The sequence below is a fragment of the Sciurus carolinensis genome, chromosome 10 (genome assembly GCF_902686445.1).
Source record: "Sciurus carolinensis chromosome 10, mSciCar1.2, whole genome shotgun sequence".
Taxonomy (NCBI): Eukaryota; Metazoa; Chordata; class Mammalia; order Rodentia; family Sciuridae; genus Sciurus; species Sciurus carolinensis.
In genome coordinates, this window is record NC_062222.1 from 93483338 (window position 1) to 93511079 (window position 27742).

Below are 27742 nucleotides of genomic sequence, written 5' to 3' on the forward strand. Positions count from 1 at the left end.
AACTGATGCTCAACTGGCAAAATCTATGCAAATATTCCAAAAATTGAAAAACTCCAAAATCTGAAGTACTTCTGGTCCTTTGTCTTGTAGATAAAGAATTCTCTAAGATAATTTTATAAATATTCATGTTTTATTTAGAATGAAATATTTTATTTGAGAAAATTGCCAATCCACATGCAGTTAGAAATAATAATACAGAGAGATAGTTGGTGCCTTTACTTTTTAACATCTTGTAAAATCATAATAAAATATTTTAATTGGAATATTGATATTGATACAGTCAAGATATGGCACATTATCATCACCAAAATGATCTCTCACACTGCTATTTTATAGGCTAACCTGTGATATTCAAAAGTCTTGGTATATTAATGTATTTTCAAGTAATGATATTTTTAACTTGATAGGCTTATTAGATAATAACCTCATTGTAAGTTGAGATGCATCTATATTGATATTGTTATATTTTAAGTGAGTTTCTTGCAGACAGCATATATTTAGGTTATGGTTTTTAACTATCAATCTGTTCTTTTTACTTTTTTAATCTCTATAGTTTAAATAATATGTATAGTTTATTTATATTTAATATAATTCTTTTTATATTAAGGATTCTCAATTTTTTAATTTTGTTTTCTGTTTGTTCTCTCTCTTTTCAGTTGTTTCTTTTCCTTCTTTTCTGTAGCATGCTAAAATATTTTTAGAGTTCCATTTTGCTTATCCATAATATTTTCAAGGTGTCTTAATCTGGTTGGGCTGCTGCAGTAGGACTTCATAGTCTAGGTAACTTGTAAACAGCAAAAATATATTTAGCACAGTTCTAGAGGCTGGAAATTCCAAGATCAAGGTGCTACCAGGTTTGGTTTCTGGTAAGGGCTTATTTCTTGATTCATAGATTGTTATATTTTAGTTGTATCGTTACATGACTGAAAGACCATTAACCCTTGCTTCTTTATTATTCCTTGTGTTCTTCAGCTCATACATTGAGTCTTTTATTTCAATTACTCTCTTTTTAAATTTATTTTTTTTTATTTTTACAGACTGCATTTTGATGCATTATACACAAATGGGGTATGACTTTTTGTTTCTATGGTTGTGCATGACGTAGATTCATACCATTCATGTAATCATATATTTATATAGGGTAATGTCTGTCTCATTCCTCCATCTTTCATAACCTCATTCCTCTCTCCCTCTCATTTCCCTCTACATAATCCGAAGTTCCTCCATTCTTCCCTTACTCTCCCCGCTCCATTATGTATCATTATCCACTTATCACAGAAAACATTTGGCCTTTGGTTTATTGATATTGGCTTATTTCACTTACCATGATATTCTCCAATTCCATCCATTTCTCTGCAAATGCCATAATTTTATTCTTCTTTATGGCTGAATCATATTCCATTGTGCATATATATCACAATTTCTTTATACATTCATCTGTTGAACGGCATCTAGGTTCCACAATCTAGCTATTGTGAATTGCACTGCTATAAACTTTGATGTGGCTGAGTTATTGTAATATGCTGATTTTAAGTCCTTTGGGTATAAATCAAGGAGTGGAATAACTGGGTCAAAAGGTGGGTCCATTTCAACTTTTCTTAAGAATCTTCACATTACTTTGCAGAGTGGCTGCACCAATTTGCAATTCCACCAGTAATGTAAAAGTGTGCCTTTCCCCCCACATTCATGACAATACCTATTATTGCTTGTGTTCTTGATACTAACCATTCTAATTAGAGTAAGATGAAATTTTATGGTGGTTTTAATTTGCATCTCTCTAATTACTAGAGATGTTGGACACTTTTTCTTATATTTATTAATCACCTATATATCTTCTTCTGTAAAGTGTCTGTTCAGTTCCTTAGCCAATTTATTGATTGGGTTCTTTGTATTTTTGGTGTAAAGTTTTGTAAGTTCTTTATAAATTTTGGAGATTGGTGCTCTGTCTGAAGTGCATATGGAAAAGATTTACTCCCACTCCATAGGCTCTCTTTTCACATTATTGACTGTATCCTTTGCTGAGAAAAAGGTTTTTACTTTCAATCCATCCCATTTATTGATCCTTGCTTTCATTTCTTGCACTTAAGGAGTCTTGTTAAGGAAGTCTGGTGCTAAGCAAACATGATGAAGATTCAGGCCTATTTTTTCTTCTGTTTGGTGCAGGTCTTCCCAGGTCCTTCATCCATTTGAGTTGAGTTTTGTGCAGGGTGAGAGATATTTCATTTTACTACGTATGGATTTCCAGTTTTCCAAGCACCAATTTTTGAATAGGCTATCTTTTCTCCATTGTATGCTTTTGGCTCCTTTATCTAATATGAGGTAAATGTGTTTATGTGAGCTTGTCTCTGTGTCTTCTATTCTGTATCATTGATCTGTCTGTCTATTTTGGTGCCAATATCATGCCATTTTTGTTACTACTGCTCTATAGTAAAATTTAAGTTCTGGTATTGTGATACCTCCTTCTTCACTCTTCCTGCTCAGGATACCCTTGGCTATTCGAGTTCTCTTATTCTTCCAGATGAATTTCATGATTGCTTTCTCTATTCCTATGAGGATTGTCATTGAGATTTTAATTGGAATTGTATTGAATCTGTACAGAACCTTTGGTAGAATGACCATTTTGACAATATTAATTCTGCCTATCCAAGATCATGGGAGATCTTTCCATCTCCCAAGGTTTTCATTAATTTCTTTCTTTAGTGTGCTGTAGTTTTCATTGTAGAGGACTTTCACCTCTTTTGTTAGATTAATTCCCAAGCATTTTATTTTATTTTTTTTTGAGGCTATTGTGAATGGAGTGGTTTTCCTAATTTCTCTTTCAGAGAATTCATCATTTATGAATATAAATGCATTAGATTTACCATATTCATTTGTTTCTTTATGTTTTGTATTTCTTGTTCATTTTTTTCCCTAAGATCATCTTACATACATCATTGTTTCAGGTGTGTTTCAAAGCATTTTATGACAAATGCTTCAAAATATTTGTCAAATGATTCTAAGATCTCTTTCATTTTTGAGTTGGCAATTATAACTGTATTTTTCAGTCATTTTGAGATCCTTCTCTTTCTTGGTACAGCAAATGAGTTTCAACTGAAACTTAAATGAAACCAGAAAGTCTTACTTCTGTTTAAGCTGACTTCTGTTGACAAAAATCTGAGAGAAGTAGTGTGTATGAGACTGGCCCCTTCCTCCTTCTGCCAGATGGGTATAGAAGTATAGGTTTTACAGTCAGAATCACCAGGAATACATGAGGGAAATCTCATTACAATTGAATCTGAGATTCATTCTAAGAATTACAAGTCAAGAATCAGTTTGGAATTACCAGATCAGAGTTTCTAAGTTGGTATTTTATCCTGATTTGGGGGTTTTAATTACCTTTACTAGACAGTCAACAAATTATCAATATATACTATATTTTATAGATATAGCCTTTAAAAATAACTTTCAGATGTAAATTCTCATCTCCAGTATTGAAAGGTTGTGGCACTCTTTGCCTCATCTAGTATATGTGGTATTTGAAAACATATTTGAAGTCAATTGCAGAAGGTTTTTCAGCCTACATGTAAAAGCTCTTTAAGAAATAGACTTTATAGAAGTGAAATAATCAAGACTATGCTTTTCAAAGTCTTTGGGTAACGTGCTTCTGTACTTTCATTTACAAGTCTTTAAATAAATGAAAATGTATCAAGCTTTTAGGAATATCACTGTTTTTACAGGGTATCATTTTTTAATTGCAATTTTCTGTGACTTTATCAAAAATAAATCAACGAATAAATAAATAAAGGTAGAAGTACGAGCAGTTTAACTTAACCTTGAAGATTTAGAACTCCATTCATAAATATTATCTTTTATATCCACTTGTAGTTTGTTTAAATTAGGATGCGCTTTATGCCTGTTTTAGCCTTCAACATATTTCAGAAGACATATTTCATATTTTGTACTAATATGAATTCATATTAGTATGCTGAAAATTCAACACTTGAAAATGCAGTACATGAGATTTTTATAACATTTGATGAAAAGGGGGTTTTAAAATAAATTCATGCTCTATTATAAGGTGATCATTTTATTTTAAATGAATGTTCACATTTCATTGAAACAATCAAGAAGTTATCAAATGCGAATTAAAGTTGAATAAATAGGAAATTATCAAAATATCAGTTTATTATTGTGGAATTAGCAACAATTACTTCTAAATGCCTACTATGAGAAATCAAAGTCATGAAATATAAACTAATGTTCAGATTTGTCATTGAGACATGACTAAAATGACATTGACATTGAAAGCCAGTTAGAGAATGTATTGTATATGTTTCTCTCTGATGGAAATATCTTTCTAGAATTTAGGAAGGATTCAGGTTCCGAGTTCCGCTTAGTTTTGCATTTCCTCAATATTTATTGAGGACCTATTTTAAAGTAGACAAGATATTTTATTTAATCTTTACAATCTCCAAATAAATGTACAATTTTGTAGATGAAGAAAATAAAAATTTAGGTTTTTTTTTTTCAAAATTTTCTCATGTCATGGCATGTGGTTACTTCACCTTTATTAGCATTTTATCCTGTATTTTGTATTCTAAATTATATTTTATTTCATTGACTTAGTTTTAAACATTTTAAAAGTTTTAAATATAAGCTGGGCGCATTTGTGCATGCCTTTAATACCAACTGCCTGGGAGGCTGCCTCAGCCTCAGCAAAAGTGAGTGCTAAGCAACTCAATGAAACTCTGTCTCTAAATAAAATTAAAATAGAGTTGAGGATATGACTCAGCCGTAGAATTCCCCTGAGTACAACCCCTATTAACTCCCCCAAAAAGTTTTAAATACGAAGCTTCTACTTTTATTTTTATAAGAAAATATCCTTAAATTATATCACTTTGATTAAAAATCATTACTAGTGGGAGAAGGAAAGATAGTAGACTGAGACAGACATTATTACCCTATGTACATGTATGAGTACATGAATAGTTTGAATCTACATTATGTATAACCATAGAAATGAAAAGTTGTACCCCATTTGTGTACAATGAATCAAAATTCAGTCTGTAAAAATAAAAATTTAAAAAAAAATCATTACTGGCTTCTAGTATTTTGATTATTTATTGATCTTTGATTGTCATGTAGTAATTTGTGACTTGTAGACAAATGCTCAGTGTAAGTAGTTTGTTTTCCTTAACTGGTATTTAATAAAAATAAACTTTTATTCTTTCATTAGAATATATTAATTTGAAATATATATATGTAGTCACAAACATACACACATATATAAATACATATATACTTATGGTATATATAGCTACATATTTATAAAATGTAATTTTATGCAGTTATTCAGGTGACTGTTATATGTTTATGTACTTGCACACTGACACACATGCCAGTTTTAAAATACTGGTGTGAAAAATAAAGTTTTTACTTTAGTAAATTCTTCAGAGATATATAAAGATAATTTATTATTGCTGCAATAGCTGATACTATATATTTAGTCCAATTCTTTACCTGGAACTCCAGAGAAATCACCACTCTTATTCTGTGAAAATAACCAATTGTTTACATACTTCACTCTTCTTCCAGTTTAAGTTTGAACTGATTGATTCATTTGAAATAGTAGTATTAACTACTCTCTGGTTAAGAAATCTTAATGTGTAGAAATTACCTTCAAAAGGCACAAACACATTTAGTTTGTCTGTAAAAACTTTATCTACCTTGCCTTTGGTAATTTATGGTCATGTTAAGATTTTCCTACTTAAATATTAAGTAAGTTATTAATAAACTTTCAAGACTTGATGATTTAACCAATGGTATTCTCTCTTATTAAAGTTAAATTTAATCTGGACAGATCTTTTTAAAAGCTCATTTCGTTTTCATTTCTTTTAAAGTAGAATTCTATACACTGTCTTTCAGTTATATATACTTTCTAACTTTACAATGTTTGCTTATGTTTTCTTTTGCAAATGGATAGCATGTGGTGATTCTAATATTGCTAGAAGTTCCATTCCAATTCTAACTAACAATTCTTTCTTTCAAATGAATGTGTTTCTCAGCATGTGCTGTTTACTGACAAGTCACTGAGCAGGAATATCTTGCCAAAGGTACTAAAATGAGAAGGCAATTGGGGTTTATCTCTTTGTCTTAGCTTTTTTCGTTTAAAAATTGTCCATTTAATATCTTGTTTTTCTTTCTTTGCATTTAATTTTATTGAAAGCAGGAGATTTGAATTCTTCTGATTAAAAGCTGGTTATAAGACTCACAAATTTTATACTTGTTTAAGAGTAATAAACACCATTTTTCACAAATAGATATTGAAAATATGAGAACTACAAAGTAATAACACTTTGAACATTAGTCAACTAGATTTTGGATTCAAAGTAATTGAAAAGTAAAACAAGTTTACTGTTAAAGAAAAGATTTCTAGTAGTTACTGTCAGAAATAGTATTGGAGACAGATGAATGTATTACCCTAAAAATACCTTCTATTTTCCTTTTCACTTCTGAATCAATTAAAAAATAAGGTGAGTTAAATTTACAGTTAAAAAAAAATAGAAAATGTGGCATAGATCTGAAACCAAATATATATTGCCCTGAATTGCATTGAAATTAATTATAATTACATGGTTCAACCCAGTCAGAGGCAGAACTGTCAGACAACTCTGCATTCACAGGGGGACAGGTAGCTTACCAAATTGAAAAGAGTGGGAGAGGGAGAGGAAACGTGCATTCTATGGCCAAATGACATTGAAAGGTTCAGTAGACCAAGAATTGAACTGCACATATAAAGTTTATTTTCCTAAATTTTATTATATACCTCAGTTCTCTAACATGGAGAAAAGTACTCTTCTATTCTTTCTCTCCTTGAGGGCTTTGATATTTCCTTTCTTCCATGGAAAATGGAGGAGTGAGCAGTAGTATATTTCAACAAATAATAATTTTAGAAATGCATTTGAAGTTTAAAATAATATTGATTTTATTAAAGTTCTTAATATAACTTCAGACAAGTGTGTTACACATTTTTAGGTAATATACTTTGTATCTCAATATATTTTTAACAATGAGTTCTTAACTACAGGGTGGTGGTGTTACTTCTCTGTACTTTCATTTCACAAAATCATCAGGCCAAAATCAGAGTACAGATTAAAATCTAGCCCTTTCATTGCTTGTCCAACCCTTGGTTCCTTTTTGAATCTGAGTCAGCCTGGAGGAAAAGCTGTCTCATATCAACATACACCTAAAAGTGCTCCTTATTTTCCAATTTGAACAAAAACTTTCTAGGAGTTGTTAGAAGCTCTGCTTGACAAAAGGGGGTTAAATAAAGATGGTTATCTAAGGAAACTGTTTTAAATATATGGCTATCATTTGGGAGTAGATGGGACTTTTAGAGGCACGTAAATCTTATCTCACAGGCCACTATGCTACGATGTAGTGGTGGCCTTGACTATAAAGAACAGTACGGTATTTTAAGGTTTATTTTTTTCTATTTGAGTCCTTGGGTTGTAAACAATCCTGAATGCAATGGTTATATGTTTTAATATTGAAACAGTTCATGAATAGAACTGTTCTGATAAGAATAAAAGGATCAGCTTCCTGTTAAGATTAAAATACTTGCCTTCTTCTGAGACATCTCCACCCTGGTCGTATACCATAATTATATAGCTTAGAAAGGAACTGAAAAACAAAATAATAGCTATCAGTTATCACTTTTCCATAGCTATCCAACTAACCTTATGTATGACATCAAAAAGTGACTTTCATTTTAATAGACTTCTATTTCTTTTAATTGTTTCCATTTTTCTTGAAGTCATTAATATTCAAAAAATTCAATCATTACACTCACTTCATTTCCTTTTTGAGATTCTTAGATGAAAGACTTCATAAAGCTATAAAATATAAAGAATTATTTCCATATTGGAATAGTTTTAAAAGCAGTATTTTGAAGTCTTGCTTTACATAGAATAAGCCTGGCCTCTTTTGATATCTAACAGCTGAAAAATTACTTTTGAGAAAATGTTCTTAGGTTCAAGGCCTTTTGTCTCCTCTGATAATTGCTCAAATGCCCATATTTTATTTTATGTTTTGTTCCCTTGAGATTTCTCTTTCATTCTAATCACATACAAAATTCTGAATACAGAAAATATGTTTTAAATTTAGATATTTATTTCAGAAACACTGGCCTTTCTCTCTTCAAAGGGCAACATTGAAAGTGCTATTTTGCATTTGTCTTTTTCATATATTTTGTTCCTTGAACCTCTGTAATTTAAAGTACTTCAGTTTTGTGTTTAAGACAATAGAGATTCATTTATTTGAAAGTCCTTGTAAAAGATATTGTTGGGATTATTTCAAAAATTAAAACACATGTAGAGATGAATAATCTCATGTTATTCAGGTATTTTGAATTATATATAGCACAACATTTATGCAAGTGCAGGTTAGTGCATTTATACAAAGTTAGACATTATCATAATTTTATACATTTGCCTCCATCTCTTTTGTTTGCATGTATGTAAAAACATTTCAAAACTTTGTTGATATATTAACAGTACTGTTTGAGTTAGTCAGATTTCTATTACTGTAGCAAAATAACTGGAATAAACACTTTAAAAGGACTCAAAATTATTTGGTTTCAGAGGTTTAAGTTTGTAGTCACTTGTCCCCCTTGTTTTGGTCCACTGGTAGGATAGACCATCATGGTGAGGAACACAAGGTGGATGAGCTCTGTTCATAATAACAACCCGGAAACAAAAAGATAGAAAGGAGGGGACAAGGTTCCAACATCTCCTTCAAGGGCATGTCCCAATGACATAACTTTCTACCACTAAATCCTACTTCCTAAATGTTCTGCTAATTCGTGCTTGGGTCATGAGCCAGTGGCTAAGTGTTTAGCATATAAGCCTTGATGGAACATTTGTAATTCAAACCATGACATTGTTACCACCTTTTCCCCTTTAATATTATATCACAAATATTATATATGTTGTTAAATACTATTGAACATCCCATATGATAATTATCACCTTGTCAGCAAGTTGGGTCTGTTTCCAATGTTCCAATTAAATAGCTCAAGTCACTTTGTTTCCCATTAAGAAAATAACATTTTCTCTTCTCTAGGCCATTTTTCCAATAATTACAAACCATCCTCATGCATATATTTGTCTAAAGACTGTTCTGGTCACATATATACTAATGACAGAGATAGAAAATTAAGGAAAAAAATTAACATAGTCACTTTCATGGTTAATCCTTTTTACTTGTGTTGATAATTGTGATCCTGTTCTATACCGAGAGATCTTTGAGCTGGAAGAATTAATACCTTTATTACCATCCCTAATTCTCTTCTGTGGTAAGAATATTGAACTCTTAATATGGGGCCTCCATTCTCAAAATTACAATCTATTTTTTTTAATTATGTAGTCTCTTTGCTTAAAATGTAATTTTATTCCCAAGAGACTGCATTAAATGAACTTTTAATATCCAAACTTTTCTTCTATAACCTGACCTGAAAGTAGATGAATACTGATTTCAACTCTTTCTACTTCCATGCACATTTAAAATCAGAATTCAATGTCCTTCTCATTGCAGATCTTCTATTTTCCTTTTGTTTAAACCTTGTGTATATCAAAGGCATTGCTTTCCCTGTAATGCATCCTTTTAAAATCAGTTTTTACATGAGAAAATTTCTCAGAGCTGGGCAATGATTCCAACCCTCTCTACCTCTAACCAAATTGCAACCTACACATATTCATAATTTTTTTTTAAAGTTATTACTTTGAGTTATGTCATTTTCACCTCCCCCCTTTTGTCAGAGTAAGAAGTTTCATTTTCTCTCTTCTAGACTTAGCTCTACATATTCATACTTCTTAATGAAGATGGACATTAAAGGTTCATTCTTAGATCATTGTGCACAAATGACATGTAAGTCTATTAAGATTTTATTGGATGAAGAAACTGTACTTCTGTATTTCCAACTTTAAAAAACAAAAACTTGCAAGAACAAAAGAAAAATAAAACAGTTCTCTTTGAAAGGAGGGCATTAACATACAGATTCCTCTGCTTGAACACATAGTTATAAAGAAGTCATCTTTTCCACATCATCCAACATGATTTGGTGACTGTAGTATCAGAAGGTCCTGAAAATATCCATATTTCAACAATTAGAAGAAATATTAACTCACGCATTATTTAATTCGGTGGAATTCTCACCAACCTTCCACTGTTTCTTTGCCTGTCTGAAAACCTCTCAGATAATTGGTATCATTTTAATTAATTGTGATTGTGAATGAAGAAAATATGGTTAATTAATTTTGATTCTTATTAATTTTAATGGATAGGTTTCTTTGGCAAAAACGTTAATCCAGCTTTTTTTGTTTTATTTTATTTTGTTTTACTTTTTATTTTTTATAATTTGTTCTGATTAGTTATACATGTCAATAGAATGCATTTTGACATGTCATATAAATGGAGTATAACTTTTCTGCTTGTACTTGATGTAGAGTTACACAGGTCATGTAATCATATATGCTCATAGGGTTATAATGTCCAATTCATTCTACTAGCATATCTCCTCCTTCACTCCCCTCTATGGAATCCAAGTTACCTCTGTTCTCCCCTGTCTTGTATATTAGCACCCGCATATCAGAGAAAACATTCATCCTTTCATTCTTCGGGATTGACTTATTTCACTCAGCACAATATTCTCCAGTTCCATCCATTTTTTAGCAAAAGCCACAATTTCTTTCTTTATTAAGTCTGAGTAATATTCCATTGGGTATATATACCACAATTTCTTTATCCATTCATCTGTTGAAGGACACCTAGGTTGGTTCCATAGTTTAGCTATTGTGAATTGAGCTGCTCTAAACAATAATGTGGCTGCATCACTATAATATGCTGATTTCAGATTCTTTGGGTACACAAGTAGGAGTGGGATAACTGGGTCAAATGGTGGTTCTATTGCTAGTTTTCTGAGGAATCTCCATACAACTTTTCATAGTGGTGGCACCAATTTGCAGTCCCACCAGCAATGTATGAGTGTACATTTTCCCCCACGTCCCTGCCAACATTTATTGTTGCTTATATTCTTGCTAATTGCCATTCTGATTGGAATGAGATGTAATCTCAGTGTAGTTTTGATTTGCATTTCTCTAATTGCTAAAGATGTTGAACATTTTTTCATATATTTGTTGATTGATTGTATTTCTTCTTCAGTGAAGTGTCTATTCAGTTCCTTGGCTCATTTATTGATTGGTTTACTGGTTTTTTCTGTGTGTTCAGTTTTTTGAGTTCTTTGTATATACTGGAGATTAGTACTCTATCTGAAGTGTGTGTGGTAAAGATTTTCTCTCATTCTGTAGGCTCTCTCTTCACATTATCAATTGTTTCCTTTGCTGTGAAGAAGATTTTTGATCCAATCCCATTTATTCAGTCTTAATTTTACTTCTTGCCCTTTAGGAGTCTTGTTAAGGAAGTCAGTTCCTAAGCCTTGTGAAGATTTGGGCCTACTTTTTCTTTTGTTTGGTACAGTCTATGTTCTAGTGCCTAAGTCTTTGATCCACTTTGACTTGATTTTTGTGCAGGGGGAGATGTAGGGATTGAATTATATTTTGCTACATATGGATTTCAAGTTTTGACAGCACCATTTGTTGAAGAGACTATCTTTCTCCAGTGAATGTTTTTGGCACCTTTGTCTAGTATTAAATAATTGTATTAATGTAGGTTTGTCTCTGTGTCTTCATATTTGTTTTGGTGCCAATACCATGCCACTTTTGTTACTATGGCTCTGTAGTATACTTTAAAGTCTGGTATTGTGATCCTTCTTGCTTTGCTTTTCTTGCTAAGGATTACTTTGGCTATTCTGGGTTGCTTATTTTTCCATATGAATTTCATGACTGCATTTTCTATTTCTATGAAGAATGTCATTTGGATTTTAATAGTAGTATGGCCATTTTGACAATGTTAATTCTGTCTATCCAAGAGCATGGGAAATATGTTCATCTTATAATATCTTTTTCAATTTCTTTCTTTAGTGTTCTGTAGTTTTCACTGTAGAGGACTTCACCCCTTTTGTTAGATTAATTCCCAAGCATTTTAGTTTTTTTTGAGGCTATTGTGGATGGGATAGTTTTTTCTAATTTCTCTTTCAGTGGATCATTGCTGATGTATAGCTGTTAATTTTATATTCTGCTACTTTATTGAATTCATTTGTTAGTTCTAGAAGTTTTCTGGTGGGATTTTTTGATCTTCTATATATAGAATCATATCATTGGCAATTAGTAACAGTTTGAGTTCTTCTTTTCCCATCTGTATCCCTTTAATTTCTTTCCTCTGTCTAATTGCTCTGGCTAGAGATTCAAGGATGATGTTAAATAAAAGTGGTGACAGAGGGCATCCTTGTCTTGTTCAAGTTCTTACAGGGAATTGTTTCAATTTCTCTCCATTTATAAAGATGCTGGCCTTAAGTTTAGCATACATAGCTTTTACAATGTTGAGGTATGTTCCCAGTATTCCTAGTTTTTCCAGTGTTTTGAACAGGAAGAAGTGCTATATTTTGTCAAATGCTTTTTCTGCATCTATTGAGATGATCATATGATTCTTGTCATTAAGACTATTGAAGTGATAAATTACCTTTATTGATTTCCATATGTTGAACCAACCTTGCATCCCTGGGATGCACCACACTTGATCACAGTGCACTCTCTTTTTAGTGTGTTTTTGTATGCAATTTGCCAAAATTTTATTGAGAATTTTTGCATCTATGTTCATCAGGGACATTGGTCTGAAGTTTTCTTTCCTCGATGTGTCTTTGTCAGGTTTTTATATCAGGGTGACATTTGCCTCATAGAATGAGTTTGGAAAGGTTCCCTTCTTTTCTATTTCATGGAATAATTTCAGAAGGATTGATGTTAATTCTTCTTTGAAAATCTTGTGGAGCTTGACTGAGAATCTATCTGGTCCTGAGTTTTTTTTAATTGGTAGGCTTTTTATTTCATTGTTAGGTCTTCTATTTATTCTTGAGAAATCACCTGAGATCCAATTTGGTTTTCCCCTATATGTAGTCTAATATTTTTCTCTTGTAGCCTTTAAAATTTTGTCCTTATTATGTATGGAAGGCATTTTCATTATAATATGCCTTCATATGGGTATTTTTAAATTTTGTACATTTGGGGTCCTGTAAGCCTCTTGTATTTGATTTTCCATTTCATTCTTTAGGTTTGGGAAATTTTTTAAAATATTATTTCATTGAAGAGATTGTGCATTCCTTTGGTTTGTACCCTAGTACCTTCATCTATCCTGATAAATCTTAAATTTGGTCTTTTCAATGTTATCCCATAATTCCTGGAAGTTCTTTTCAAGGTTTCTTAACATCTTCTGTCTGTGGTCAACTCTATTTTCCAGATTATATATTTTGTCTTCATTGCCTAAGGTTCTGTCTTCCATGTGGTCTAGTCTGTTGATGATGCTCTCTACTGAATTTTAAATTTGATTTATTGTTTCTTTTATTTCAAGAATTTCTGCTTGATTTTTTTTTTTCAGAATCTCTGTCTCTATTTTGAAGTGATCTTTCACTTTCTGTATTTTCTCTCTGATTTCATTCCTATACCATCCTTTACTTCACAGATCATTTTATGTGCATTCTAAACTCCTTTTCTGACATTTCTCCAATGTAATGTCAATGAATTCTGTTATTGCACTACCTTGGTATTCTTAGTTTGATTTGTTCTCTTGCTTTTTCATGTTGTTTATGTTTTTCATGTTATTCATTTCATCTAACAGAATGGATCTGAGGCAGCAGAGTTTCTACCCCGTGGACTTATATTGTCCCTGAAGGTTTCCAGTACCTTACTGTTTAGGAGGACACACATAATAATGACAATCAATACAAGTAATATACAGCATTAAACCAAAGAGTTCCTACTATGATATCTACGATGTTAATAATCATAACAATCAGAAATTATATGATCAGTTATTGCCTATAATAACAATAGCAAGTTTACAAATGGTTTTACAAATTCAAATGGTGAACAAGGAGAAAACAGAAGTGATATAGGATGTGATGATTATGATGGAGGAGGAGAAAAGATAGAAGTAAAAAATTAAAGAAAGAGTGAGAGAGAGCAATAGCGGTTGGTCGTTAGTGAAAGAAAAGAAAGAATCAAGGGAGATAACAAAGAGAAATATATGTATCTATACATACATATACATATATATGGTGAAAATTTAGAAAAATTAAAAATAGAATAAAAAATAAAAGTAAAATATACTAATTAAAACTTCTAGTTCACAAAAAACTAATCCATGAAAAACAACTGGTTTCAAAAATTCTAGAAATGAAGAAAAATAAGAACAAATATGAAAATGTATAAATGTCCATGTGCTATCAAGATCAAAAATCTAGAAAAAGAATTTAAAAAAATGCAAAAAGAAAAGGAAAAAGATCTTCATAAAAAGTTAAAGAATTCTTTCTGTTGGAGCTCAAAATATTCTCAGCTTCTCTTCTTACTGATTTTAGGAAGGGTTATCTGGAGCTTGATGTTCCACCCTCTGGATGGTGGAGAGAGAGAGATAATCCCATAGATGGAATTCCTGCAGACAGGGTTTAGGCTTAGTCTGGTTCCAGGCTCTTTTTTGAATGCTAATTGACATGGAGATTTCAAAAGAGTGCACCTCTAGTGCCCAATACTTGCTGGTACATCCTGGAAGACTATACTACAGGGCTCTCCCCTCGGTTCTACTCATGTATCCAGGGTGCCAATTCTTAGTTTCCTATTTCACCTGCAGACCCCATGTTTCCTGGCCCTGGGTTCAGTCTCCAATGTCTCTCACACCTGCCCTTCTGAGTTCCCACGCACAAGAGTCTCTCCCAGCAGGTTCTGAAAGCAGTTGGATTGGAGGGAGAGGAGGAGGGCCATGTGGGTGGCTGAGACTAGTTGTCTACTGTGTAAAACTCTCTCCATGTTTGATTTTCTCTTAGTCATTTAAGAACCCTTTATATCATGAAGTGTGGATTTACTGGGCCTGTATTTTGGGTCACAATTGGGCTTGCCAGGAATAGGCTTCCTCAGCTGCTGGCCCCCATGCTGCCACTGCAAAATGGTTCCTTCATTTGTCCTTCCCAAGCTGCCTGGAGAAATGGTGGCTTCTTCCCTCAACCCCACAGATATCATGTAGCATGTCTTTCAGGTTTATTGGGCAATGTCCTTGGTCTCTAAGTCCTCCATATCCAGGCATGCCTTGTGCCTCCCCAAAATGTGGGTTCCTTTAATCCCTTATCTCTCTACTACACTCATGAAGGAACTCCTCTGGCTGGTGCTTGTGGCCTGGCCATGGCAGCAGCTGTGCCACTGGGGATTTTTTTCCTTACTTTTTGTATCCTACCTCCTATGTCCCTGGTCTGCTTTGAATGACCAGTTTTAAGTTTCAAGAAAGTCTCCCCCACTTTTTTTTGTTTCACCCACCTTGTGGAGAAGCTGCCTCTCTGCTTTCTTGGTTTCACACCATGGAGCAGCCAGGAACATTACCTCCTCATTCCACCATCTTGAATCTTTCCCAATTCAGGGTTTGTTTTTTGAAGAAAAGCTGTGATCTTACATCCATGAACTCTGCTTCCAAAGCTGTGGATCTTTCCAAAACAATGTTTAAAGGATGTCCAGTGAATTTAAAAAATGAAGAATTTGGCACTTGTGCTTAGAATATTCTAATAATAGCTATATCCTTTCTTGTCTTTGTTGATCACTAATAAAAATTTAATCTATTTTCTCCACTTCATTTTGGCATTTCTACTTCTCTGATCCAAATTTCCTTTCCTTTCCTCTTGAATGTTCCATTCTACACCCTAAAACCTACCTTCTGTGTTTTTAAAATGTCATTTTTATTTTAAACCATTTACACAAAATTATTTCAAACTTCCTAATTTGAAATGAAACTAAACATTCCTGAGACCATTTCCTTAAGAAGTATCTCAATATTTCTGCTTTTTCTTCTCTACTCTCTTCTAAGAGTACTTTCTCCAACTTACTCTCAAATACCATTGTGGATTTGAGAGCCCTACCATCTACAAATATTATGCTGTGTGTTACTGCCTAACAACTAACTTTCAGTTGTTCAAGAGTTTGCCTCCCTGATGCTGGAACTTATATTACCCCTATGATGTGAACTTTATGAGGACACCCTGAGATATCATCATTTCCTCTTGGTGCATTAATCCCCTCAACTGTGTTTGCTATAAATTGAATGGTGTCATCCTATCATGATAGGGTCTTTGACACCAGCACCTGGAGAGTTGACTTGGGAGATATTGTCCTGACAGAAGTAATCAGGAACCTAAAATGAAGGTGGGCTCAAAACCTGATATGACTGGTTTTCTTTAAAAAAGAGGAAATTTGGACACAGAGAGACTCTTAGAGAGACAAGAGAATGTGAAGAGACATAGGGAGAAAACAGTCATGATATGCCAAAGACACATCCTAAAAGTTATCTTTTCCTATATCACAGACCTTGCAACCAAAACTCTGTTCCTTCTGTTTAATTTCAAAGACATGGTTTGTATTTTAACATGTAGGATAGATACATCCCATACATCAAGAATTTCATACCTAACTGAAAGTTTTTGGGATGAAATATACTCACTTTATATATGTTTTGATCCTTCTGGGCCCATTAGTCTTTTGACACATTTTTCTATGCTTGGTCAGTTCTATGTCTTTAATAATTTTTATTGTAATTTAGGCACTTGAATTAATCACTTCAACCTCAGCTGTTTTACTATTGTCATCGTATTGCATCAATCATTAAACATCATTCTTAGATATTTGGATTTTATTCTCTGCTGCTTAATTTAAGTTGCTCAGTGCTACTGAAAAAGAAAAAAGATGTTCTTGTGACCACAAATATGCTACTTGTAGAAATTTATGGTCTTGGCAATCCAACAACTTTATGAAACAGGACTAATCTCCACCCTCCTTTTATCTTTTACTTCTACTCAACTTATACCATTTCTTTCAGGTACAACCAATTACAAATTTTCTCCATTATTCTCCTACCTTTTGCCTAACATTTATTTTCAGGAGATAACTTCATCTGCTTTTCTGGGTTATTGATATCATCACACTGAAACTCTAGCATTTTTGTAATGTCAATGACAAATCTAACATTTAAAGTCAGATAACTGTAACAACAGTCGCATAACTGCAAAGAAGCTATTTTAATGTCTATACTAACAATATTCAGGATGCCACACATTCATAAATTTATCAACTAGTCATTTTATTTTCTATATTATCATCTTTTTCTTTCTATTGGACATTTATCCCTCAACCAGCAATAATAATAAAATACATGTGTCTCTATCTTATAAATCCTTCCACTTTATCTTGCCCACTAAAACTGTCTTATTGTAGGCAATGGTCCTATTTTTGCCTGAATTACTCTAACATATTCCTAAGTGATTTGCGTTGTTCAGTCTTGTCAACTCCTCAAAACCAAACCCTTCTTTATACTATGTTTCTCACAATGTGAATGATTTTAAAATATAAATTCCAGAGTGACTGCACCAATTTGCAACTCCACCAGAAATGTAAAAGTGTGCCCTTTTCCCTACATCCAAGCCAACATCTATTATTGTGTTATTGATATAATAGCCATTCCAATTGGAGTAATATGAAATCTTAGAGTTGTTTTAATTTACCTTTCTCTAATTACTAGAGATGCTGAACACTTTTTCATATATTTATTAATCACCTGTATATCTTCTTCTGTAAACCATCCAGTTCCTTGGTCCATTTATTGATTGGGTTCTTTGTATTTTTGGTGTAAAGTTTTGGAAGTTCTTTATAAATTTTAGAGATTAGTGCTGTATCTGAAGTGCATGTGGAAAAGATTTTCTCCCACTCTGTAGGCTCTCTTTTCACATTATTGATCGTATACTTTTCTGAGAAAAAAGCTTTTTAGTTTGAATCCATGCCAATTACTGATTCTTACTTTGATTTCTTGTGCTTTGGGAGTCTTGTTAAGGAAGTCTGATCCTAAACCAACATGATGAAGATTTGAGCCTACTTTGTCTTCTATTTGGTGCAGTCTCTGGTATAATCCCTAAGTCCTTGATCCATTTTGAGTTGAGTTTTGTGAGATAGAGGTTCAATTTCATTTTACTACATATAAATTTCCAGTTTTCCCAACACCATTTAATGAACAGGTTATCTTTTAATGGACCCAGTTATCCTATCTTTTGACCCAGTTATCCTACTCCTTGGCTGATATTCAAAGGAATTATAATTAGCATACTATAGTAATACAGCCACATTAATGTTTATAGCAACTCAATTCACAATAGCTTGATTGTGGAACCAATCTAGATGCCCTTCAACAGATAAATGGATAAAGGAACTGTGGTATATATACACTATGGAATATTATTCAGTCATAAAGAAGGATAACATTATGGCATTTGCAGATAAATGGATGGAATTGGAGAATATCATGGTAAGTGAAATAAGCCAGTCCCAATAAACCAAAGGCTGAATGTTTTTTCTGATAAGTAGATGATGATATATAATGGGGGTGAGGGTGTGGGGTGAGAGAAGAATGAACTTTAGATTATGTAGTGAGAAATGAGAGGGAGAGTATGAAAAATGGTGGAATGAGACAGACATCATTACCCTATGTACATGTATGATTACATGAACACTATGAATCTACATCATGCACAACCTTAGAATCGAGATGATGTCCCCCATTGTGTACAATGAATCAAAATGCAGTCTATAAAAAAATATATATATACACATAGATAAATTATGCTAGCAACATATGCATCATATATATATATATATATATATATATATATATATATATATAAAAATTCTCCCTAGATCCTCTCATGTTATTTGTGGGCACATGTTATTGAATGCATGGAAGCTAGTCCTTCATAAAGTCTTTGTTAATTTGATTTTAGACAATGAACACTTCAATTGCCACTCAGTTTAACAAATTTCTCCTCTAAGAATATGTAGTATATGTCCAATTGATATGATATATCCTTGACTATTATTTTTGTGTTTGACTATTGACTTGTAAACTGTGTTCATAGACCTAATAGGTAGCATACTAGTCTATGTTGGTACATTATATTTTGTTCCAGTCACTTTATACTGTTTTAAGCATTGCCCATTGGTACAGGAAGTCCAGTCTAGAGTAATTGTCTATCCATTTAAAATCTCCTAAGTTTGCTGATAGTAGTCTTATATAATCTGATTATCTCATATGTATGGACCATTTCCCCAGAGATACTGCTGCATATCCATCTACAGCCTTTGTCTCTTTTGTTGGAAGACAGGACAGATTTTTGTTAACATTTTATGTCTCACACAGTGAAAGAGAAATGCATCAGTGATCTGTTTCTTTCTTTATTGCTGCAGTCCTCTATGTCCACTCAGTGTGTGAATTCAGGTGGCCACCTCAATAAAGCATGACAGCATGTTCACTTTCTAGTGTAATCACCTTCCAAACTTAGAATGGGGGTTTTCTAATGATCATTGACTGAACTATTTTGATGTACCCCTTTTAGGATTTCCACAGGGTCATAATCCTATGCGTATTCCTTCCACAGTCCAGCTTTCCTTTGTTAATTTACCTGTGTTGATACACTGTATGGCTGAAACATTAGTCACTCTATGGTTGGAATAGTCCCAAACTTTGGAGCTCTTGGAAGTTTTCATTTGGTTTTTTTTTGTTGTTGTTGTTTTTGTATCACTGCAAAGAAAGAACCACCATCCTACTTCAACCAGCTCAATCATCCTAAATCAAGGAAGTCAACCACGAATTGTTCATAGGTCAGAGATGATGTAGCAATATGACACCAGCAGCCTTATAGGTACTTCCAAAGTAAGCCCTAGAAGAAAAGAGGCTACCTGCTTTTTAATACAATGAGTATCTCCTTGCATTTTCCATTTTTATGTTTTATGAAAAATAATTTCCATTTTATGATGGAACTCTTTCCACATAAGAGTTTCTCTGACATTGCACATGACATTGCAGTTATTGCAAATCTCAAGATTATTTTATAACCTTCAGTAATAGAGGCAATCAAAATGAATGTCCAATATCTAGTCAATGATTATCACTAACAAGTATTACCATGCCTGGTCCAACATCCCAGCAGTTAGTGCTGTACAGTATTCATGTGCTTTTGCCATAGCTCCAGTTGCATAAGTGCAAGATGCATATACTTCAAAAATCATATCTGAGTATGAATCATAATAGTCCAAAGGCATTGATCAAGTGACTTTTATCTGAAAATCAAATGTAGTATGTTGCTCTGTAGGTATTCATTCAAATATAGCCTTATTTTGAATAGTTCTATAAAAGGGGGCTAGCAACATATGCAGATATAAAATGTGCATCCTTGAAAATCCAAACAATCTAACCATGTGCCATGCTTTTTTGCTTAGTTTCAAAGATAGGTAATAGCAATGTTTTAGTTTTAGTTGCCTGTGGAATGGGTGGATCCTACCTAGGTTGTTCCTAAGAATTACATCATTTGGGCAGACCATTGGATGATTTCTGGATTAACCAACTAACCTCTATTAGTCATAGTGGTCAGTTCTATCTTATTCTTCAATTTTTGATATTACCATGAAATCAACACTGTAGCATTTTATCATACCTAGAATATTAATTAAATCCAAATCTCTGACCAAAGTTTGTTGATGACTGGTAAATTCAAATAATTCTATGCAAGCTACTAAATGTGAATTGAGATCCTTCCTACATGAAGGCAGGATGCAGTTGCCTTTTTTTTCTGATCAAGGTTGAAAAAAGAAAGCATTTGCAAGATCATCACTGGCTATCCATTTCCTTTACCTTGGTATGTACATATATATAGATACATTAATATGCACATTTTCACTGATAAAGCTAAATCAGAGATTACTGATCCTACAGGTGGTACTACTTCATTCAAACCTCAGTGACATACTATCATTCTCCATAAGCTAGCTGTTCTTTATTCAGGTCACACAAGGTTATTGTACAATAAATCTCTTGGTAGGAGCACTCCAACTGCTAGCATGTCCTTAATGAAAGTAGTGTTTTTGTTTGTCCCTGAGATATGTGTTTCTGTTTCAAGTCAATCTGTGTGAGCTTAGGAAAACCTATAGTTTTCTATTTAATATGTTCAATGAACACTGACCAAAGAATAAATTTACATGTGTTCTATTTTATAATACTAGATAGGAAAAGGGTCAGATGTCATTTTTTTTAGTCCTATGTTCAAATATGATGTAGATGCTTTACATAAAGTCTGTTCAAGATTTCCAATTTTTATCCAAAGTCCTCTAAGCTTAATTCCTTCAACTGTGTGCCCTCAAATTATAACCCTTATTAGGAGTTCAGCCATGGTTTTAGAATCACAGGGTACTGAGATACCATGTCAACTAGCCCCAGAAAATTGTTTTATTCACTTCTTGATCATTTAACTCCCCCACTCCTTATGCATATGGTCTAGGGGTCTTGGCCATGTGTTTAGCACTTTTTAAATTCACATTTGCATTAATTCATCAGATTATGGCTTTTCAAGGTACACTTCAAGGTGATTTTTCTCATTGTCTTCTTTGACTTCTGACTTTTTAAACTCTTCCAAACTGGGTAAATAGAGGGGAATTTCTTAGGACTCTTCAGAGTGTGTGGCCATCAGAGGCTTCCTTGTATCCATACAACCATTGCAACCTTTGATAGTATGGGATGAAGTCTTTTATTTTGACTCCTTCAATGTTGTCTGCTTAATTTATCCTATTTCTTCATAACCATATTATGATATCTGTCCTGCTAGGAAAATGCCCTTGACTATTCCTTTTTCCTTTCCCTTTCTCTTTTGAATCACTCTTGTTTTATTAGCATCTATATAGTATCCATAAGAAGAAGTTCAGACAATAGATTGTATATGTTCTTTCTGATCATGGTCATGGTAGGTTTTCTGTTTAACATGGTGAGCTAACTTTGCCTCTTCTTCATAGGTAAATCTCCTATGCAGTACACTAGGAAGTGTACTACTTTCTAGGGCAATCATAATAAATTATGACAGACTTCATGGTTTAAACAATAAAAGTTTTTTTTTTTTTTTTCATAGAGTTCTGGAGGCTGGTCATTCAAGATGAAGATTGAGCAGGGTTCAGTTATTAATGAGCACAATTTCTGCCTCTTCGATGGCCACCTTATCACTGTGTTGTGTATTAGGGTTCTCTAGAGGAACAAACACCAGGAGATATAATTATAAAGATGGAATTTATTAAATTGACTTACACAACCAGAAGCTGGGTAGTCCACAATGGCTACTAGAAGTTGCAGAGCTGGAGGCGCCAGTAGCTGTGCAGTCTAAGATGTTGAAGCCTCAGAATAAGAGGGATCAACAATGCTACCCCAGTCAGAGACCAAAAGCTTCTGGAAACTCCTTGGAGAGTCACTGGCAAAGTCCTCTTTGGAAGAGTGAAGGAGAGTGAGTCCTTTGTCCTCAGGTGATCCCAGCAGCTATTAAGAACCCATTTAAGAATAGAGTTCTGAATACCAGGGGGTTGCCTGGAGGAAGAGGAGGAGCGTGGTGGGTCGCTTGGTCTAGGAGTGACTGCATCAGAGCTACAGGCGGTTGCCAGAGGAGGAACTGCGTGGTGAGCTGTTTGGACTCAGAACGACCACTTCTGAACACCGGGGGGTTGCCCGGAGGAAGAGGAGAAGCGCTGCGGGTCACTTGGTCTAGGAGTGACTGCATCAGAGCCACAGGCGGTTGCCACAGGAGGAGGTGAGTGGTGAGTTGTTTGGACTCAAAGTGACTGCTCTTGAACACTAGTGGCCTGCCTGGGGGAGGAGTGTGGTGGGTCGCTTGGTCTCCCAGTGACCGCTCCTGAACACCCTGGGGGCTACCCTGAGGAGGAGGAGGAACAGGGCGGGTCACTTGGACTCGGAGTGACTGCGTAGGGCTACACACGGTTGGCGGGAGGAGGAGACGCGAAGTGAGTTGCTTGGACTCCTATTGACTGCGTTGGAACACTGGGCGACTGTCCAGAGGAAGAGGTGTGTGGCGGGTCTCTGGTTCTTGGAGCTATTGTACGGGGCTCCAGGTGGTGGCTCAGAGGAGGGGCTGCATGCCAGGCAATTAGGTGCAGAGCAGGGTCCCAGGACCGGCTTCTTGGTGGAAGAGCCACACAGAGACACGCCTAGGGGCGGAGCGAAGTTTCCAGGACTGTGGGCAGATTCTCTGAGGAGAGGCAGCCTAAGGAGACTCGTCTGGGAAGGGTGAGGCTCCCAGGCCCAGGACGTAGGTCTGGGCCCCTGGGAACATTGCAGAGGAAGACAGCCCAGGCCAGGCGGTAGTTGTAGATTGAGGGGAACCTCTAGGAGGGGAACTGACCAGCGAGACCTCCCCACCAGGTGAGTATTCCCTGCCGGGTGAGGTTTTCCCACAAAGACGGTAAAACCAGAGACACAGGCCCAAACAGGCCTTGCCTCAGCCCGCAGTCTAGTTCCCCATTGGATGACCATTGGTCAACAAGTAGAGGCACCTCTGCCCTCTAGCAGGGAATATACCCCACCTGAAGACCACCACCCCTAGAGAGGCAGCTACCTAGGGGAACACCGAAGTATCAACTTCCTCTAAGACTTCAGGCTACTGAAGGATAAGAGGGGATACACTAGCAATCTTCAGGGACATTATAAGTCAATAGAGGAAATCTGCAACATCTCTGCAGTCCACTGATACCTGAACAATATGAGAAAACAAGGGAAGAAAATGCCCCAAACAAATCTAGATGTTACATCAATAAAATCCAACGACAGCATGGCAGAAGAAATGACAGAAAGGGAGTTCAGAATGTACATAATTAAAATGATCAGAGAAGCAAACGATGAGATGAAAGAGCAAATGCAGGCATTGAATGATCGCACCAATCGACAGTTAAAAGAGCAAATACAGGAAGCAAAAGATCATTTCAATAAAGAGTTAGAGATATTGAAAAAAAATCAAACAAAAATCCTTGAAATGAAGGAAACAATAAACCAAATTAAGAACTCCATAGAAAGCATAACCAATAGGATAGAAAACCTAGAAGACAGAACCTCAGATATTGAAGACAAAATATTTAACCTTGAAAACAAAGTTGAACAAACAGAGAAGATGGTGAGAAATCATGAACAGAATTTCCAAGAACTATGGGATATCATGAAAAGGCCAAATTTGAGAATTATTGGGATTGAGGAAGGCTTAGAGAAACAAACCAAAGGAATGAACAATCTATTCAATGAAATAATATCAGAAAATTTCCCAAATCTGAATAATGAAATGGAAAATCAAGTTCAAGAGGCTTATAGGACTCCAAATACACAAAATTACAATAGACCCACACCAAGGCACATTATAATGAAAATACTGAACATACAAAATAAAGACAGAATGTTAAAGGCTGTGAGAGAAAAGAACCAAATTACATTCAGGGGGAAACCAATATGGATATCAGCAGATTTTTCAATCCAGACCCTAAAAGCTAGAAGGGCCTGGAACAACATTTTTCAAGCTCTGAAAGAAAATGGATGCCAACCAAGAATCTTATACACAGCAAAACTTACCTTCAAATTTGACAATGAAATAAAATCCTTCCATGATAAACAAAAGCTAAAAGAATTTACAAAAAGAAAGCCAACATTACAGAACATTCTCAGCAAAATATTCCATGAGGAATAGATAAAAAATAAAGAAGCAAATCAGCAAAGGGAGGAATTATCCTAAAGGAACATGTCAAATAAAGGAGGAACCAAGGTGTGTCAAAATAAATAAATAAATAAATAAATAAAATTTAAAAAATGAACCAAATGACCGGGAATACAAATCATATCTCAATAATAACCCTGAATGTTAATGGCCTGAATTCATCAATCAAAAGACATAGACTGGCAGATTGGATTAAAAAGAAAGATCCAACAATATGTTGCCTGCAAGAGACTCACCTCATAGAAAGAGATACCCATAGACTAAAGGTGAAAGGATGGGGAAAAAAATACCATGCACATGGACTCAGCAAAAAAGCTGGAGTATCCATCCTCATTTCAGATAATGTGGACTTCAAGCCAAAGTTAGTCAGAAGGGATAAAGAAGGACATTTCATACTGCTTAAGGGAAGCATAAATCAGCAAGATATAACAATCATAAACATCTATGCCCCAAACAGTGGCTCATCCATGTATGTCAAACAAATCCTTCTCAATTTTAGAAAACAAATAGACCATAACACAATAATACTAGGTGATTTTAACATGCCTCTCTCACCACTGGACAGATCTTCCAAACAAAAATTGAACAAAGAAACCATAGAACTCAATAACACAATCAATAATTTAGACTTAACAGACATTTATAGAATATACCATCCAACCAAGAGCGAATACACTTTCTTCTCAGCAGCACATGGATCCTTCTCTAAAATAGACCATATATTATGCCATAGAGCTAATGTTAGCAAATACAAGAAGATAGAGACACTACCTTGTATTCTATCAGATCATAATGGACTGAAGTTAGAAATAAATGAAAGAGTAAAAAACAGAAACTACTCCAACACCTGGAGATTAAACATTATTCTATTATATGATGAATGGATAACAGAAGATATTAGGAAGGAAATTTAAAAATTCTTAGAGGTAAATGAGAACAACGAAACATCATATCAAAATCTCTGGGACACTATGAAAGCAGTACTTAGAGGAAAATTTATTTCATGGAGTGAATTTAATAAAAGAAGTAAAACTCAACAAATAAACGACCTAACACTACAGTTCAAAGCCCTAGAAAAAGAAGAACAGACCAACACCAAAAGTAGTAGAAGACAGGAAATAGTTAAACTCAGAGCTGAAATCAACGAAATTGAAACAAAAGAAACAATACAAAAAATTGACAAAATAAATAGTTGGTTCTTCGAAAAAATAAACAAAATTGATAAACCTTTAGCCACACTAACAAAGAGAACGAGAGAGAAAACCCAAATCACTAAAATTCGGAATGAACAAGGAAATATCACAACAGACACGACTGAAATACAAAACATAATTAGAAGCTATTTTGAAAATCTATACTCCAACAAAATAGAAAATCTCGAAGACATCAACAGGTTTCTAGAGACATATGAATTGCCTAAACTGAATGAGGAGGACATACACAATTTAAATAGACCAATTTCAAGTAATGAAATAGAAGAAGTCATCAAAAGCCTACCAACAAAAAAAAGTCCAGGACCAGATGGGTTCTCAGCTGAGTTCTACAAAACCTTTAAATAAGAGCTCATTCCAATACTTTTCAAAGTATTCCATGAAATAGAAGAGCAGGGAACCCACCCAAACTCATTCTATGAAGCCAATATTACCCTGATACCTAAACCAGATAGAGACACATCGAGGAAAGAAAATTTCAGACCAATATCCTTAATGAACATCGACGCAAAAATTCTCAACAAAATTTTAGCAAATTGCATACAAAATCATATACAAAGATATACATATACGTATCATATACATATACATATCATATACAAAGATAGTGCACCATGATCAAGTGGGTTTCATTCCAGGGATGCAAGGTTGGTTCAACATCAGGAAATCAATACATGTAATTCACCATATCAATAGACTTAAAGTCAAGAATCACATGATTATTTCAATAGATGCAGAAAAAGCATTTGATAAAATATAGCATCCCTTCATGCTCAAAACACTAGAAAAAATAGGGATAGTGGGAACAATCCTGAACATTGTAAAGGCCATCTATGCTAAGCCCATGGCTAATATCATTCTAAATGGTGAAAAACTGAAAGCATTCCCCCTAAAAACTGGAACAAGGCAGGGATGCCCTCTTTCACCACTTCTTTTCAATATCGTCCTTGAAACTCTAGCCAGAGCAATTAGACAGACCAAAGAATTAAAGGGATACGAATAGGAAAAGAAGAACTCAAACTATCCCTATTTGCTGATGATATGATTATATACTTAGAGGAACCAGGAAATTCACCAGAAAACTTTTAGATCTCATAAGTGAATTCAGTAAAGTAGCAGGATATAAGATCAATGCACATAAATCTAATGCATTTTTATACATAAGTGATGAATCTTCAGAAAGAGAAATTAGGAAAACTACCCCATTCACAATAGTATCGAAAAAAATAAAATACTTGGGAATCAATCTCACAAAAGAGGTAAAAGAGCTCTACAATGAGAACTACAGACCACTAAAGAAATAAATTAAAGAAAACCTTAGAAGATGGAAATATCTCCCATGTTCTTGGATAGGAATAATTAATATTGTCAAAATGGCCATACTACCAAAAGTGCTATACAGATTCAATGCAATTCCAATTAAAATCCCAATGATGTACCTTACAGAAATAGAGCAAGCAATTATAAAATTCATCTGGAAGAATAAAAAACCCAGATTAGCTAATGCAATCCTTGGCAGAAAGAGTGAAGCAGGGGGTATCGCAATACCAGATCTTCAACTCTACTACAAAGCAATAGTAACAAAAACGGTATGGTATTGGTACCAAAATAGAAAGGTGGATCAATGGTACAGAATAGAGGACACGGACACAAACTCTAATAAATACAATTTTCTCACACTCGACAAAGGGGCCAAAAATATGCAATGGAGAAAAGATAGCCTCTTCAACAAATCGTGCTGGGAGAATTGGAAATCCATATGCAACAGAATGAAACTAAACCCATATCT